The sequence below is a fragment of the Gracilinanus agilis genome, chromosome 2 (genome assembly GCF_016433145.1).
Source record: "Gracilinanus agilis isolate LMUSP501 chromosome 2, AgileGrace, whole genome shotgun sequence".
In the NCBI taxonomy this organism is placed as follows: Eukaryota; Metazoa; Chordata; class Mammalia; order Didelphimorphia; family Didelphidae; genus Gracilinanus; species Gracilinanus agilis.
The window spans coordinates 619,818,072-619,834,837 of record NC_058131.1 but is presented as its reverse complement, the minus strand read 5'-3'; the positions used below and the strand labels follow the sequence as shown (position 1 = coordinate 619,834,837).

Genomic DNA, 16,766 nt, shown 5'->3' with positions numbered 1-16,766 from the left:
GGCCCACAGGCCGTAGTTTGTCTTAGACCAGTGGTGGAACTCTTCATTTCAATAATCATTAAGTATTTATTATATACAAAGCACTATGCTAAGAGCTGGGAATATAAAGTAGTCCAAGACCTCAAGGAAAGTAGATTATGTGGGAAAGAAATAGGGGAAGGAAGGAATACATACACAGGTAATTAAATACAAAGTATAACAAAGAATTTCAAGAGAGAATGAGGACTCACAATTTAAAGAAAGGGAGAGGATTTGTGAAACCACATAGGTTGCAGCTGGACTCTGCTTTAGGCATAGAAGAAGGGGGTACATTAGAGACAGGAGGGAAGACCTCTGAAAAATCTAAGGCAGGAACAGGATCTTGTCTGTGGCAAATGACAAGAAAGGACTAGCACTTTAAATAAAATCTCCAAGGAAAATCTTAAAAGTATCTTTAAATGGCTACTATTAGTGATACAAAATAACATGATTCACATTTTTTGAAACTTTTTGATATTTCTTTGTATTTCTTTGTATAAGAAATACATAATACATTTCTTTGCCCTGATAATGTAGCTGAATGGCTCAGTAGATTGAGAACCAGGCCTAGGGATGGGAGGTCCTAGGTTCAAATCTGACCTCAGATATTTACCTGCTGTGTGACCCTGGGCAACCCTAACCCTAACCGTACCCTTACCACTCTTCTGCCTTGGAACTAATACAGAGTATTGATTCCAAGATGGAAGGTAAGGGTTCAAGGAAAAAAAAAAAGAAAATGTATACAACTGAAGGCTAGTACCCCCAAACCCAATTGACAACAAGCCTAGTAAAGGGGCCTAGTGAACTTCCAGTAAGGTCTGTGAACTTTGGTGTCCCCCTCCAGACTTCTATTACTGTAGTTGATGGTGGAGATGCTTTTAATATACTATAGTTTAGGGAAGTGGATATTTAAAAGTTGGGGGGAGGATAATCTGATGCCCAAAGATAAGCTATGACTTCTCTAGGACAGAAGAGATGTCTCCAATCTCTCCCCACCCCTCAAATATCTTTCAAAAAATTAATATGATGGAATCAGGAATCTTCTGATTCTCTTGAAGAATATTAGTAGTAGTAGGACCCAGGGACACAAAGGACAGTGAAAGGACCCCAAAATCTGTTTTATGTTTCTAAAAAGTGACATAGGAAGAGCTTATACTCCACTTTAAAGGTTTCTTATGAGAAGGGGTAGTATTAACTCATTGGCAGACTTGAGGCTGAATCCTATAATCATAAGCTTTTCCTCAATCATAAATAGGCAAAGGGGTCTTGGAAAGATGTCAAGATCAAGGTCAACAAAGCAAAGACTGAAACTACAGGTAGCCAGTCAGCTCTAAACAAACTCTAGTCTCATGGGAAAGCAATTGCCATTGTTTAACTCAGATGAGTTCCATAAATTAGATTTGATAAAGAGGTTGGGGGGGAGGGGCAGGAAATCAAAAGAAAATCAAAGACTTTGATGCTTAAGTCAGGAAACCTAGTCAATTCTTCTCAGGATCAGAACTGAATCAGAGTAGTATTCATTAAAAGGTAGAAATGAACATAGAGAAAAAGAGGTACAAATATTCACTGATAAAAAATCTGTTTGCTCAATCAGTTCTCTATGTACCCCCATCAAAGCCTCCCCTTTTTGCCACTCAGAACTGGTTTTTTTTTAAATCTAGAAAGGCTTAAATGAAATGATGCAAAATGAAGTGAGCAGAACCAGAACATTGTACACAGTAGCAGCAATATTGTACAATGATCAACTGTAAATAACAAGTATTCTCAGCAATACAGTGATCTAAGACAATTCTGAAGGCCTTATGATGAAAATGGTTATTCATCAATAAAGAACTGATAGAGTATGAATGCAAATCAAAATCAAAGCAAACTTTCTTTTAAACTTTATTTTTCTTTTTTTTCATTTTTTTTAAACCCTTAACTTCTGTGTATTGGCTCCTAGGTGGAAGAGTGGTAAGGGTGGGCAATGGGGGTCAAGTGACTTGCCCAGGATCACACAGTTGGCAAGTGTCTGAGGCCAGATTTGAACCTAGGACCTCCCGTCTCTAGGCCTGGCTCTCAATCCACTGAGCTACCCAGCTGCCCCCTAAACTTTATTTTTCTTAAGATTTTTTGGGGGGTATCTGTATTTTCTTTCATAACATAACTAATATGGAAATGTTTTGCAAGACTGCACATATAAAACATATAAAATTGCTTGCCTTCCCAAGAAGGGGATGGAGAAAGAATTTAGAACTCAAAAATTTTAAAAATAAATGTTAAAAATTGCTTTTACATATATTTGGAAAAATATTTAAAATGCAAGTTAAAAAAAAACTGTTTTTCTTCATGTCTTCAGAACTTCATTTTTAAGGATATCCAATATTCATCTCTTAACTTTGCCAGAGTTTAAATGGAAATAAAATCATTTCATATTAACTAACATTTTCAAATCCAGTTATACCTTGTGATCTTCTAAACCAGTGATGGGTAAACTATGGCCTGCTGGCCAGATGCGGCCCCCTGAAATGCTCTGTCCAGCCATGGGACATTATTCCTAATCTGATGAATACAATGAGTAGGATACAATACAATGAAACTTCGAAAGAATTGCCTTAGATACAGACTGAGAGATGAGCATTTCCTTCCTTTGGCCCCCTCTTTAAAAAGTTTGTCCATCACTGTTCTAGACTATATGTGGAGTGGGAAAGGAAGGAAATGGAGTCAATATTTTCATACCCTCTCCTTCACTAGTCATCTTTCCCTTCAAAAGGTACCAGACTGTTCCTTCTTTCCTTTCACAAGTTCTCTAGTTCAGAGGAATTTAAATAGTTGACAATAATAGTTTATATCAATAGTTAACCTTTATACAACTATGTATCTTTATACACATTATCTCATTAGCTAATTAATCCAGCTTGCTCTGTTGACTACTTAGGATGTACATTTTCTGAAGTTCATAGGAAGGAAATTTTTTTATCATATATTAGCACTCTTATTTGTTGTGGGCAGCTGTTTTTTTTTTTAATGACATGATTTTATTTAGTTGGGGAATTCCCAACGGGTAGCAAAAACTCCCTCCAAAGTACAATGGCAACAAGAGTAGTGTTTGGGAGTAGTGAGAGGTTAAATGACCATGGTCACACAGTTATTACCTTTCAAGGGCAGATCATGAACTATAGTTTCTTGATCCCACAGCTAGTCATCCATACACTAAGTCACCATGCCACTAAATCCTGAATATGCCTTTTTGGGACACACACGGGGACACACACACACACACACACACACACACACACACACACACACACACTCTCTCTCTCTCTCTCTCTCTCTCTCTCTCTCTCTCTCTCTCTCTCAAGTGATAAGCTGTATTTCTAGGAACTCTCTACCAATAAATTGTGGCATTCTCATTGCTAAACACTATAGATCTCGGGGGCAGCTGGGTAGTTCAGTGAATTGAGAGTCAGGCCTAGAGACGGGAAGTCCTAGGTTCAAATTCGGCCTCAGACACTTCCCAGCTGGGTGACCCTGGGCAAGTCATTTGACCCTCATTGCCCACTCTTACCACTCTTCCACTTATGAGCCAATACACACAAGTTAAGGGTTTAAAAAAAATAATAATAAAGACTATAGATCTCTAATAGAATGTAAGGTTCCTTGAGGGTATGTGGTAGATGCTGGCTCTTACTTTTTAAAGTTCATCTATATCTAAGAAATCCAAACTAAGAGAAATACTAACATATGCTTCTAGTTTACAATATACATGATTTGTCCTTTGCCCTACTTGGTCTTAATACACAGATATACTTCTAGCAAAACCTAGAGGCTCTGATAAAATGCTAGGACTTCATTTTGTGCTGCTTTCAAATCATTCTTAGACTGTCAAGATATAAGTGTACTTATTTTGGGAAGTCTGCATCTATGAAATTATTCTCTTCAAGTAAAATCAGCAGTTGTAGTTACATGGGAAATGTAGTTACAAGGGAAATCAACCACCATCTGCTACTGATAAAAAAAAAATAGTGGTATCTATATTGGAAGTTAAAAAAGGGGTTGTTTTTTAAATTCTTTGGTAAAAGAGCATGTAAAATGTTAAACAACTGATTTTTTTAATTTACAAAAAACAGTAGCAAAAATTAAGCAATCTACTTGGTAGAGACACAAAGCTAAAATAAGCCAGTTTTTACATTCTTGGAGCTATTATAGTGTCCAGATACAATAAAATAAGAACAGCTCATACCTACATATTTCTTTAAAGTTAACAAAGTTAATGTAGACAACATTATATGATAAGTGCATAGTAAAAACAAATGTTACTTGAGATCTGAGACAGGGAGGAAATAATAGGTATCAAGGGTCCTTACTGATCAAAAAGATCAGGGTAATAAGTAAGTTTCCTGGAAAAGTTGTCATTTGAGCTGTGCTTTTTAAAGGGTGGAAAGAAATTCAATAGAAAAACAGAGAATATATTTCATTTTTAAGAAAGAGACTATGCAAAGGAGGCAGTGAGGCATGAAAATGCATAGCTTATATATGCAGAGTTTGGCTGAAGCAGTACATTGTATTAAGAGGAAAAAAAGCAGATTACAGAAAGCCTAGACTGTCAAAGAATACAAAATTTTATTTAATAAATACAATTAACATTTTTTTTAAATTTTAATTTAACTTAGTAAATTAGGGGAGAGGGCATGGAGAAAGGAAGAAACAAGTAAACACACCACTCCACAAGAATGAAAGAGCTATGTATATATAAGCAGAGGGTGAGAGAATAAATCAGTTGGTTGTGAGGCAAGTGTAGTAATTGCCATACTTTATTATTCATTTAGGTTGGCTTTCAAGTATTTTTACCTCTTATATTTGTCCTTTAAAAATGCTAATAACTTGATTAGTATTAGCACTATTAGCAATTCCACAGTTCCTAAATCCCTAAACTTTCAAAGGCCATTCATCTTAGGTAGTAGTTATGAAATGACTGCATGGGCCTCAGCCTCCCCCCTCTCTATTCACCCAACAACCCCCAATTAAAGAACTCAAGATGAAAACCAAGTATTTTTTTAAAGTGTTTTACTAATCTATTATACTTAATTTGTGATACTGTAAATAATATTTTCTCCAATTAGAGGATTGTACTAAGGCAGAGGTGGTTACTAACTTTTTTTTGTGATTCTTTGGTCTGATGACCCCCATCTGAGAATAATGTTTTTAAATTCATAAAACAAAATCAAGTCGGGATCAAAAAGGAAACCAATTATACTAAAATAGTTATCATTTTTTTTTAATTTCACAAATTCCAGGTTAATTATCCCTGAATTAAAATATATTTACAAAAGAAATGAAATTTTATTATCTATCCAAATTATTTAGAAAATTATATTCTAATGACTATTGATGAAATGAATATATTATCTTTAATATATTTAAAGATAAAACAAAGATTTCACCAAACTCCAATCAAATAGTTTATCAGAAATAGGAAGCTCTATTTTATTATAACCATACACATGCACATTGCTCTTCAGACCATCTGCCTGACCCACTGTACCCTAAGGACTCTGGTCCTTATTATCTGCCTTGCCTCCCAGCATCATAAGGACCACTGGACCTTCCCATATGCCTTGTAGCAACCCTCCTACTATTAAAATGAGAACTTCTTGAGGACAAGTCTTTTTCTCATTTATCTAATTGGGTCTTTAATTATGATGCTTTAAATAAGTAATCAAAAATGCTTTTTCAAGGATGCAATCATTCATTTTCTGTCCAGAATGTCTAAAAGAGACAATATATTTTTAATCAAAGATTACAAATACAAATAATTAAAGTGTAGTTAGAAACTAATAAAATTCATCATTCTTACCTTGGAACCTGATAACATACTGGTCAACATTTTTGTTCCTTTTCCAATTCCAACCACTGCAAATCAAAGGAAAAAATATGATGACATTCTCTTGTGGAAATTGTTTTTAAAAATCTACACTTGCTATCTCTTATGTACTATCTAAAAAGATCACTATTTCAGCACAATTTTGGTAGAGTATCTATTACCCTAATCAGTTAAATTTGTCATCCAAAAAAAAAAATCTTTTTCAAAAAGAGGAAGGGACTATTTCAGGAAGATGTGTGTAATTTTTTCATCTTTATGTATATTAAAATGATGGTGGCTTAAATTTAGACAATTATTTTTAACATAAGTAAAAGTTCTAATAAAATTTTTCTAAGACTTACTAGAATTTCTTATGAATATCAAAGAACAAAACAATTAATATCTGGGGTTTGTTTGATGTCTTTTATAGTTCATTATTAAGCATACAAAATCATCATCATAGTTAATGGACCATTTAAAAATTATAAGGGCCCAGAAATATACCATTAAGAAAAAAGGTAACACTTTAAGGAATCAACTTTACAGATCAAATATAAAAAAACAGAAGCTATAAACTATGTCAGTGGGTCTCAGACTTCGTCTCTTTTTACATTCTAAAATGTGATTTATATAGATCAATATTTACTTCATTAGAAATTAAAATGGATAAATGTTCAAAATATTTATTAATTCATTTTAAAATAATAAAAATAAACCCATTACATATTAATAAAAATACTTTTATGAAAATAACTGTATTTAACAAAACGAAAAACTTAAGTGAGAAGAGTAGCACTGTTTTACACATTTTTCCAAATCTTTTAAATGTCTGGCTCTTAACAGAAGACAGCTAGATTCTCATATCTGCTTCTGCAGTCAATCTATAACAATATTTGGTTTGGGTTATATATTTAAAGAAAATCCAGCCTCATACATAGGTAGTAAGACAAGGAAGTATTTCAATAGACAAAAATTCTTAGTATTATAATAAAAAGAGCTCTGATTTCTTAAAAGGTCATAGCCAATGGGTCTCAGGGATCCCCAGAAATCAGACTACATTTTAAGAACCACTGTGCTAAATAACAATAAGAACAACAATCATAATGATGGCTACCCTTTACGTAGCTTTTCAAATATTTCATTTGATCCTTACAATAACCCTGATCATCCCCATTTTATAGATGAGGGAACTGAGGCAAATAAAGGTTAAATGAGTTGCTCAGTCACAGAACTTCAAAGACAGATTTGAACTCATTTTCCTGACTCCAGGTCCAGTACTCTATCCACTGCACCACCTAGACACCATCCATAAACAGATCATATATAAAAGTATGCTAGAATTCATTTGGCTCTTCAATTTGAAACAATACCTAGCTTTATGCCTGCACATTTCACCAGTCAAGTTAGGTTTAACTGGGTAAGAGCTTTGATAATTTCTACACTTTAACCTAAGTACTTTTTGTTATTAATTTGGTAAAACTATATTCTGTTGGGAAAGAAAAAGAATAGAAGACAAAGACAAGCAGTGCATACAAATTTATGAGTAATATAAGGAGAAATAAGTTCCACGAGTAAAGTCTTACAATGTTTATCTTACATAAATCTTCATATAAGATACAACAAAATATACTCCTATAGATTTAAAAACAAAGACATCTAGAGCTTGTACTAACAACTTGCTTAACAGAAAAGACAAACAGAAAGGACTCACTCTGGTTATCCCCTCTATTTCTGTAAACAGTATCTATCACCATTTGTCTAATCACCTAGATTTGAAACCTTAAATAATCAATGATTCCTCTCTTTCACTTTCTCTCCTCTCACAACCAGTAATCAAATTCCCTCCTTTATGATGTTGATGGCTCCTTCCCATTTCATAGTCTACAAATTAAAGCTAGTCTTCTATCAAGTATCTTTGCCTGCAAGCTCTGCCCTCACTGCATCCCAATTCTTTCTACACACTACTGTCAGGTTAATTTCCTAAAACACCATTTTGAACCAAGGCCTCAAACAAAGGCTATGAGTTGCATAAGTGGAGAAAGAAGTGTTATAAAACAAATGTCCCCAAGATGCTGCAGAAACCAGTTTGTCCAATATACTAAGAAACAGGGCTAGAAAAGTAGTTTAGAGACTCACTACAGAGAATATCATATATAAAATTGGGAGTTTGGATTATGTCATGCCATCAATGGAGAGCCAGTGAAGGTTTCTGAGCAGTTAGACACAATGTTTAAGTGGTGTTGCGAGAAAATGAATCTGACAATTTATGTAAGAGAGAATCCAAAATTGTTGCCAATGAGCATTCTCTCCATTCTGAGAGATAACTTTAAGGGTAAAATGTTAGCTTCAATCTTATCCAATTTCAAATGTAGCAACTACTTCTCTTTCTCACTACGATCAACTTAACTGCATAGAATCTCAGAATACTATACTTTATTCAAAACTTTCAATAAAAACATTTGTCATCCCCATTTTTCTATTCTAAAGTCATGTATTAAACAAATTTAGCCAAGTGCCTCTTGAAGGCTTGCAAGTAGAGTTACAATATCTGGTTATTTTGTTGCTACTACTATCACCACCTGCACATACACACACACACAAGGTATTAAATAGAAATACATTTCTTTTCAAATGTAAAATTAAAGTTAATTTTGTTTTAAATATGATAAATTTTTTTGGGACTTGAGATAATTCCATAATTAAATAAATATTCAGAATCATCAACTCTTAGCTCAATTTTAATTACATCTTTGCTTTTAGCCCCGTGAGAAAAATTAGCAAAAGCAATCCATTGCCCCACATATATTTAATACCTCTTCCTACAACAAAAGTAATTCAAACATTAGGGTTTTTTTGTTTTGTGGAATACTCCCTCAGGAAATACCAGACTTCAAAATCAAGTTATCCTGTTGGTGAACAATGTCACCTTAACACTGATCTTTAAATGAAATAACAGGAATAAGGAAAATGGTCAATAAGTTATCATAAGTCACCACACAAAAAAATGACTATGGTCTCACCAATGAATCAATTTTTATTGTTTTCTTTGCCAAAAAGAATGCTCTTCACGCTAAATAATATAGACTAAAAAGGATTAATAGGGGTATATTGTCATTGTCATTAGATATTGTCCTTCCCTAAAGACACTTAAATTTTGTCCTCAACAAGACTTAATCAGTTCATTTATCAAGTACTTAAAAGTACTGTGCAAATCAACTAAGCAAATAATTAAACTTAATACAATAAACCTTACAACTTTCTACAACTTTAAAAATTCAATATGCAATGTCCTTCCTTTGAAGCAGTCACTTGTTTTATACAATTTGACACTGAATTCACAGACCTTAATATAATATATATGCTTTAATTCTTCATTATGAAAACAAAACTTTTATCATATTGGATATTAAGCCCTTTGCAAAGTCAATTTTTCCTAATCAACCCTTGATTGTAGCCCATAAGTTGTTTTTTTTGTTGTTGTTTTAGGCAATGGGGGTCAAGTGACTTGCCCAGGGTCACAAAGCTGGGAAGTGTCTGAGGCCACACTTGAACCTAGGACCTCCCATCTCTAGGCCTGGCTCTCAATCCACTGAGCTACCCAGCTGCTCTTCATAAGTTTTTCAATAAGGTTTAAATCAGGCAAGCTCCCAGGCCACTGCAGCATGTTCCTTTCCATTTCTAACATAAATTCTATAATTTTTAGTGATATGTAACATGATGTAATGCTGTTTTGCTATCTTTTAGTCTTAAGCATTTATTAAGTACTTCTTATGTCCAAAGAACTGTGCTAAGTGCTGGAGATATTACAAAAAAGGCAGTCCCTGCTCTCAAGGCACTCAATCTATTAGGAGAGAAAACAAGCAAACAATTATGTTCAAACAAACTATAGAAAGGATAAATTGGAGATAATCAATAAAGAGAAGTCATCAGCATTATAAGGGATAAGGAAAGATTCCTTGCAGAAGCTAGGGTCTTAGCTGGGACTTGAAAGAAGCTAGAGAAACCAGGAGATAAGAGATGAGGAGAGCCTATAAAATGCCCTGAGTTGAGTAATGGAGTGACATAAGGAAGGAACAACATGGAGGTCAGCATCACTGGATCACAGAAATACTTGGGGTTAAGGTGTAAGAAGACTGGACAGGTAGGACGGGATAGGGTTGTGAAAGGCTTTAAACATCAAATAAATGATTTCATATTTCATTCTGAAAGTGACAGGGAATAAGTGGATATTATTTTAAGGTGGATGACTTGGGGGGAGGTGGGGCTTGATTTGGCCAGATCTAGTCTCCAGTAAGATTAATTTGACAGATGGGTAAAGGATGGATTGGAGTGGGAAGAGACTTGAAGCAGAGAGACCAATCAAAGGACTATTGCAATAGTTCAGTTGTGATGAGGAAATTCCTATATTTTTGAAACAATCCTTCTCTGATTATTAATATATTTACCAGAATTCATCATTCTCTACTTGAGTATAAGACTTCCAAGGCCCCCATTTTTGAGAGGGGATATTTTAGAGTCTGAGAGCTGTCTACATAGTATAAGTTCACCTAGATTTCTCCTGTCAATGAGTTTGGTATAGTCCTAAATAAAAAAGTGAGTTTCATCAGTAAAAATCACCTTTTTCCAATCTTCAGTATTGCAGTCTTTGCATTATCTTGCCCATTAAAAACTTTTTTTTAATCACAGCAATAGTTAGCAGCTGTTTGGATTTTTTTTTACTGGTCTTCTCATTGTTCTTCCAATTTCAAAAACTCCATCCTGCAAAAGAGATGAATCAATAGCAACTCTCCCTGTTGCCAGGTCCCCTTAAAAGTCTTTGTTCTCTGAGGAAACAGACATAAGAAACTGTTCTTTGACTTGCCCAAGGTCACAGAATTTGAACTCAGATTATCCTGACTCTACATCCCACAATCTCTTTACCATGCCAACAAAGGCCAACAAACTATTGAATGATTAAACAAATTATGGTACATAAATGAAATGGAATATTACTGTGCAATAACAAATGATGAGCATGATTAAATACAGAGAAGCAAGGGAGGATTTATATGAACTAATGTAAAACGAAGTAAGCATAGCCAAGAAAACAACATACAAAATGACTGCAACAATGCAAATGGAAAGACCAACAGTCACAAAAGAATTAGAACTGAATGCTAAAAAACTGTAAAGAAAAAGCTAAGCTCCAAAGAAGGGGATATTAGAAGATTACGTCCCTGCCTTCCTTGGGAGCAGTTGGAATCCATTGGTGTGAAACACTGCAGACATTTTTTAAATGGTAATTAGTTTTACTTATTTTTCTCCTCTTCCATTTTTTTTCCTTTTTAAGTCTTTGTTGCTGGTGTGGTTGTTCATACCTGTAACCTCTACAGCTGGGAAGACTGAGGGATGCTAGATCCCTAAGAGCTCAGTATTTCTGAGCATTAGTGCCCTACATTAAACACATATCTCCACTAATTCCAACCCCAATGTAGGAGAAATGAAAGGGCCATGAAACTACTTAAGAAGAACCTAACCAGCTCACACTGAAAAGTAAGCATGTCAAAGTTCCATGTCAAAGGTCCAAGAGTAGCCACTGCACTTTCAGCTGGGCCAGACAGAGTTATTCAAACTCAAAAAATTATAATAATAAAATAAAATGTAAAAATAAAAAATCTTTGTAATAAGAAACTCTGGGAGGGGAGGAAAGATGTGGAAAGAAACTAAGCAATGTAAAAACTAAAGCTATCAAAAAAATATATATTTTAGAAGATAATTTGCTATTTCAGGGAACTTGCATGCTCAGTATAAAACAACATTCTGATGGAGTCAAAAAAGTCAATACTGTCTTAAAGTTACAATGCATAATGTCTAGAACTAGAGAAATTAAAGTCAGGCTATGCTAAACCTGAGTCTAGTTGCTAGACAAAAACATCCATTAGAACACAGCCTATGTCTTCTTTGGATGTTGTACAGTTAAAACAATGCTATGCAAAGAGCAGGTGCTAATTAAGCTTCTTAAATTATACATAAGAAGTATAGTATTCCCTTCTGGAAGGGGAATGCTGACAAGTTCCACAGAAGTCCTAATTTGATGCTTCATCATAGCCACGGAGCCAACCCCTGGGCTACCAAGCTGAAAGCCTTCAAGTAAGGTTCCGGTAATAGCCTATGCTGCCCATCTAAATAAATACAGAGATTTATCACCACTAGGCTGGTCATCAGATGATAAATTCCTTGACACTATTCTGAGTGCTAGGGATACAAAGTAAGGTAAAAACAGTCCCTGCCCTTTAGAAGCTTACATTCTATATATTTTAGATGTATTCTGTATGTCATTACATGTTAACATATAATAACTAGGTACATATCAGATATACAGAGTAGTTGGTAATATGTGGCAGGAAATTTAGGAGAAAAATTAGAGGCATATAGACAGATCTAGGAATCATCTGCATAGCAATAATTTAATCCATGGAAATTGATGAGAATACCAATAAAGAGAGGAGAGACACAGAAAAGAGAGCCCAGAATGGAGGCTTTGGGACATCCATACTTTATGGGCAAAAGAGGAATAATATTCCAAGTAAGGTGGTGGAGGAATGATTAGATAGGTAGGAGGAAAACCCAGGCACAGTAGTGTCATAAGTCAAATGAGGAAGTATCCAGAAGGAGAGGATAGTTGGCAGTGTCAGAGATGAAAGGGAGGCCCAGAAGGATGAGGAATGAGAAGCAGCAACGCAGCAAGCAAGAGTTTGTTGATCACTCCAAAGGGATATATGACCTAGATATAAAAGGTTACATTGTAAACAAATTAGAGGAGCAAGGAAGAAATTAGCTTTTGGATCATGGATAGGTAAAGGGTTCATAACCAAAGGACAGAGAGAATCACAAGAGATTAAAGGACAATTCTGATTACATAAAATTTTAAGTTTTACACAAACAAATCCATTGCAACTAAGACTAGAATGTGAATAGTCAAATGGGAAAAGTCTCCTTATACCAAGTTTCTGAGTCTTATTTCCAAGTTCTGATTTCTTATTTCCAATATCTATTTGGGGAACTGATCCAAATAAGAATAAAAGTCATTCCTCAATTGGTAAATGCTCAAAATATATAAACAGGCAGTTGTAAAAGAAAAAAATCCAAGATATACAGTCAATTTTTAAAAATTGCTCCAAGTCATTAGCAGAGAAATGCAAATTAAAGCAACTCTGAGGTTCTATCTTACCATCCCTAAGACTGGCAAAGCTGATCAAAAAATGAAAATAGCAAATATTAGAGACTTTGGAAAAACAAAACTAGTAATGCACTGTTGGTATGACTGTGAATTAGTATAGTCATCCTGGAAAGCAATTTGTAGCTAGACCCAAAAAGTTACCTTTGACCCCACTATAAGACCTATACTCCACAAGAAGAAAAAAATGATCCACATATACAAATATATTTACAGCAGCAATTTTTGTGGTAGCAAAAGAAAGACAAAGGAGACAGTTAAAGAGAAACAGGAATACTTCTATGGACCTATACAGAATGAAATGAGCAAAATCAAGAGATCCATTTAAACTATAACATTGAAAAAATGAGCAATTTTTAAATTCTAATTCTGATCATCACAGTAATGAACTATGATTCCAGAGGGCCAAAGATAAAGAATGCTACTCACAACATGACAGAGAGGCAGGTGATAGAGTAAATGTGCAGAATGAGAGACATTTTTCTGACACAATCATTATGGAAATTTGATTTGCTTGACTATGCATATTTGATAAAAAAAAAAAAAAGGGCTTTTTTAAACCACTTTTAAAAATCATTTAAAAATAAATGCTTTATTAACTTAAAAAAAAGTTAAAGGTTTGTGGATCACTTGTTGGAAATGTATGTTAGATTATGAGTGAGACCAAATTATATCTGAGCTCCCTTCCAACTCTAAGATTCAATAGTTCAAGGCTTCTAAAAGGACAATTATTTTTAATGTAATTACTATCCTACCTACAATATTTGCCAAATGTATCCCCGACTCTACTCTCAAATAATAAGATAAAAGCAATATTTTAAGAGTAAACATTAAGAACAAACATTGGCACATAGTGAGAGCTTAATAAATGCTTTAAAAAAGTTATTGAACTGAATTGAATATCTATCACAATTTCCTGAATAATGGGAGATGGTACTCTAATTAGAAATAATTTATCTAATCTAAAATATAAAGTGTGAGGTGCAGCTAGGTGGCTCTGTAGATGGAGAGCCAGGCCCAGAGAAAGATGTCCTGGGTTCAAATCTGAGCTTAGACATTTCCCAGCTGTGTGACCTTAAGCAAATCACTAAACCCCCACTGCCTAGTCCCTACCATTCTTCTGCCTTGGAACCAATACACAGTATTGATTCTAAGACAGAAGGTAAAGATTTTAGAAAGAAATAAAAATAAAAAAGGAAGTGTATTTTATTTATTGTCTTCTTTTAACTTGGATAGTATGATCAAAACATTATAATTTTCAACTTGTGAAAATATACCTATCAAAGATTTATAACTCATTTAAATTGATTTTTACTTTTTTTTCCTAAATTACTTTTGTAAATATCCAAAAATTATGACTACTTCACTATCTTTAGTATGACTTTAGCAATGCCCTCATGGGACTAATAATTAGTAAATGGTTTTAATCAAAAGCAATATATCTGAAATAGGTATATAATCTAGAAGATTCATTTTGAAGTGGAATGAAATGTTTAAATAACTGACTAATGGAGAAAAGGGTGAGTTCATTTAAAATGAGAACAAGAGTTTCTACTTCAGTGATAACTTTTTTCTACCACAGCTAGCTTTTTTTAAGTATAAAATCACATTTTAAAAACTGTTTGAAAAGTTTTTCTGACCAGTTTTTCTTAATATACATTTGCTTTATTTCTTAAGTCAATGTCATTTGGCATTGAACTTATGAGGTTTTTATGGCTTTAATTTCTATAGTATATACACATACATTTTGTCAAGCCACAGATATGCACAGCAAAGCCTACCAAATGTCAAGAAACAAAACAAGAATAAGGGTAGCTAAGTGGCTCAGTGGATTGAAAGCCAGGCCCAGAAACAAGAGGTCCTGGATTCAAATCTGGCCTCAGACACTTCCTAACTGTGTGACCCTGGGCAAGTCACTTAATCTAGCCCTTACCACCCTTCTGCCTTTGACCTAATACACAGTATTGATTCTAAGATGGAAGGTAAGGGTTTAAAAAAAAAAAAAAAAGAAACAGAACAAGAAACAAAAAGCATTAATGACTTTTCCCCCTTCAATTAATTCTACAACAAAAAATAATGTACTCAATGGGAACATCTATAAGAGAAAATGACTTTCCTTCAAAAACTCTTAGTAGTTCTTGCTACACAGTAAAGCTAATTGAAGGAAATACTTTATTTTTCAAAAATTGGATTAGGTAAAAAAAAGGTTACACCATTTTTTAAAGATCCATTTGTGCAAACAAGTGACTAGTTTTTCTTTCTATTGTTTAACAAAAAATGCAATGTGTCCTACAATGAAAAAGAATGAATCATAGATTAATCTACACTACCTTAAATGAATTTACTTTTAAAACACCTCTTACCAACCTAAGGAAGCCATTGTATTCAAAATAAAATTATATTAAAATACAATTTCTATCTATTACCCAGAACTCCAGTGGCAGCACTGTCCAAAGTTCCTCCATGACCAATTTTTAATGCCTGTTTCTTCCTCTTGTTCCCATCTTGAGGAGGCATACCGGCTTCTATTAAAGAAAAATGAATAAAAAAATAATTACTCACTGTATCTTCATATAAAGACCAACAGGAGCTCCTTCCCTAATTCAAACAAGTTATTAAAAAGCAACACAGCCAACTCATCCTATCAGAAATATAATACACACTACTAGCAAAAGATGATCATAAATATAATAGAAAGGTGACCAAATTAAAATGAGTTATATTCCAAAAGTTAAATTGTAAAATCAGTTCTATGAAACTGGGAATACTTTTTCTAAAGAAACACTATTGTAAAGAGTTGCCAAGTTTCCAGATTTCTCCACAAATCTATTTTAATATAATATAGCTCAACTATAAGGTATAATTCGCATTGAACTTTAATATTATCTGCAATAACATGGTTAGTGTGGAATAGTCAGATTCCAACATAAAGTCACAAAAGACATATCATTGGGAAAATAGCCAATTTATAACTGCCCACATCACATGAATTTGCCTAATACATTACCAAATAACAATGATAGGCTGTTTGTCAAGTTAGTACTTAGTAGAACTAGCTGAGTTTAGAGTTCTGAGAATGAGGGGTCATCAGATCCCAAGGGTGAAACAAGTTTTTGGTTGTTGTTTTTTCTACCAGCCCTAAGGGAAAAAATTGGTCAAAGTTTGTCTTTGATAGCCTCCAATATCCTTCTACACAAACTTCCAAATGCCTGTCTTCATGCAGACTTAAAAGCTTATCCACTTCTCCTTTAAGCCCAAAGTATCCCATACTCCCATATTATCTGCCTTCCTTCCCTAAATAATCAATCAACTTCAGAGCAAAGGATTCAGCAGAAGAAAAACAAGGTGACTGGATTAACTTACATTCATGTGTGAATAATTGGCAGCCTTCCTAACTGCATATATTCATAAATGTGTTTCCAGACATGTAAGCTTCTCCAATAAAACATAATCTTAAGGACAAATAATGAAGGGTTTTTTGCCTTTTTATCCCCAAAGCCCAATATATAGGTGCTTAATACTTAAGTGATTGTTCAACCATTCCCCAACTGACAACTATTCTGTTTCTAAATTTTTACAATCACAAGAAATTCTGCTATAAATATTTTGGCATATATATTTCTGATTTTGGTCTCCATAAGGTATAATCCAGGAATAAAATTTCTAGACTATGAATAGTTTAGTCATTTT

At 34.0% G+C, this 16,766-nt stretch overlaps 1 long non-coding RNA gene across 1 annotated transcript; it reads right to left on the bottom strand.

The window, feature by feature from the left end:
* Positions 1-5,854: 5,854 nt before the first annotated feature.
* LOC123236265 lies at positions 5,855-16,523 on the bottom strand. Its single transcript, XR_006505411.1, has 4 exons — positions 16,440-16,523; positions 15,503-15,601; positions 10,478-10,618; positions 5,855-5,910 (listed from the first exon to the last, which is right to left on the bottom strand). It is a non-coding gene; the product is annotated as an uncharacterized LOC123236265 (long non-coding RNA).
* Positions 16,524-16,766: the final 243 nt, after the last annotated feature.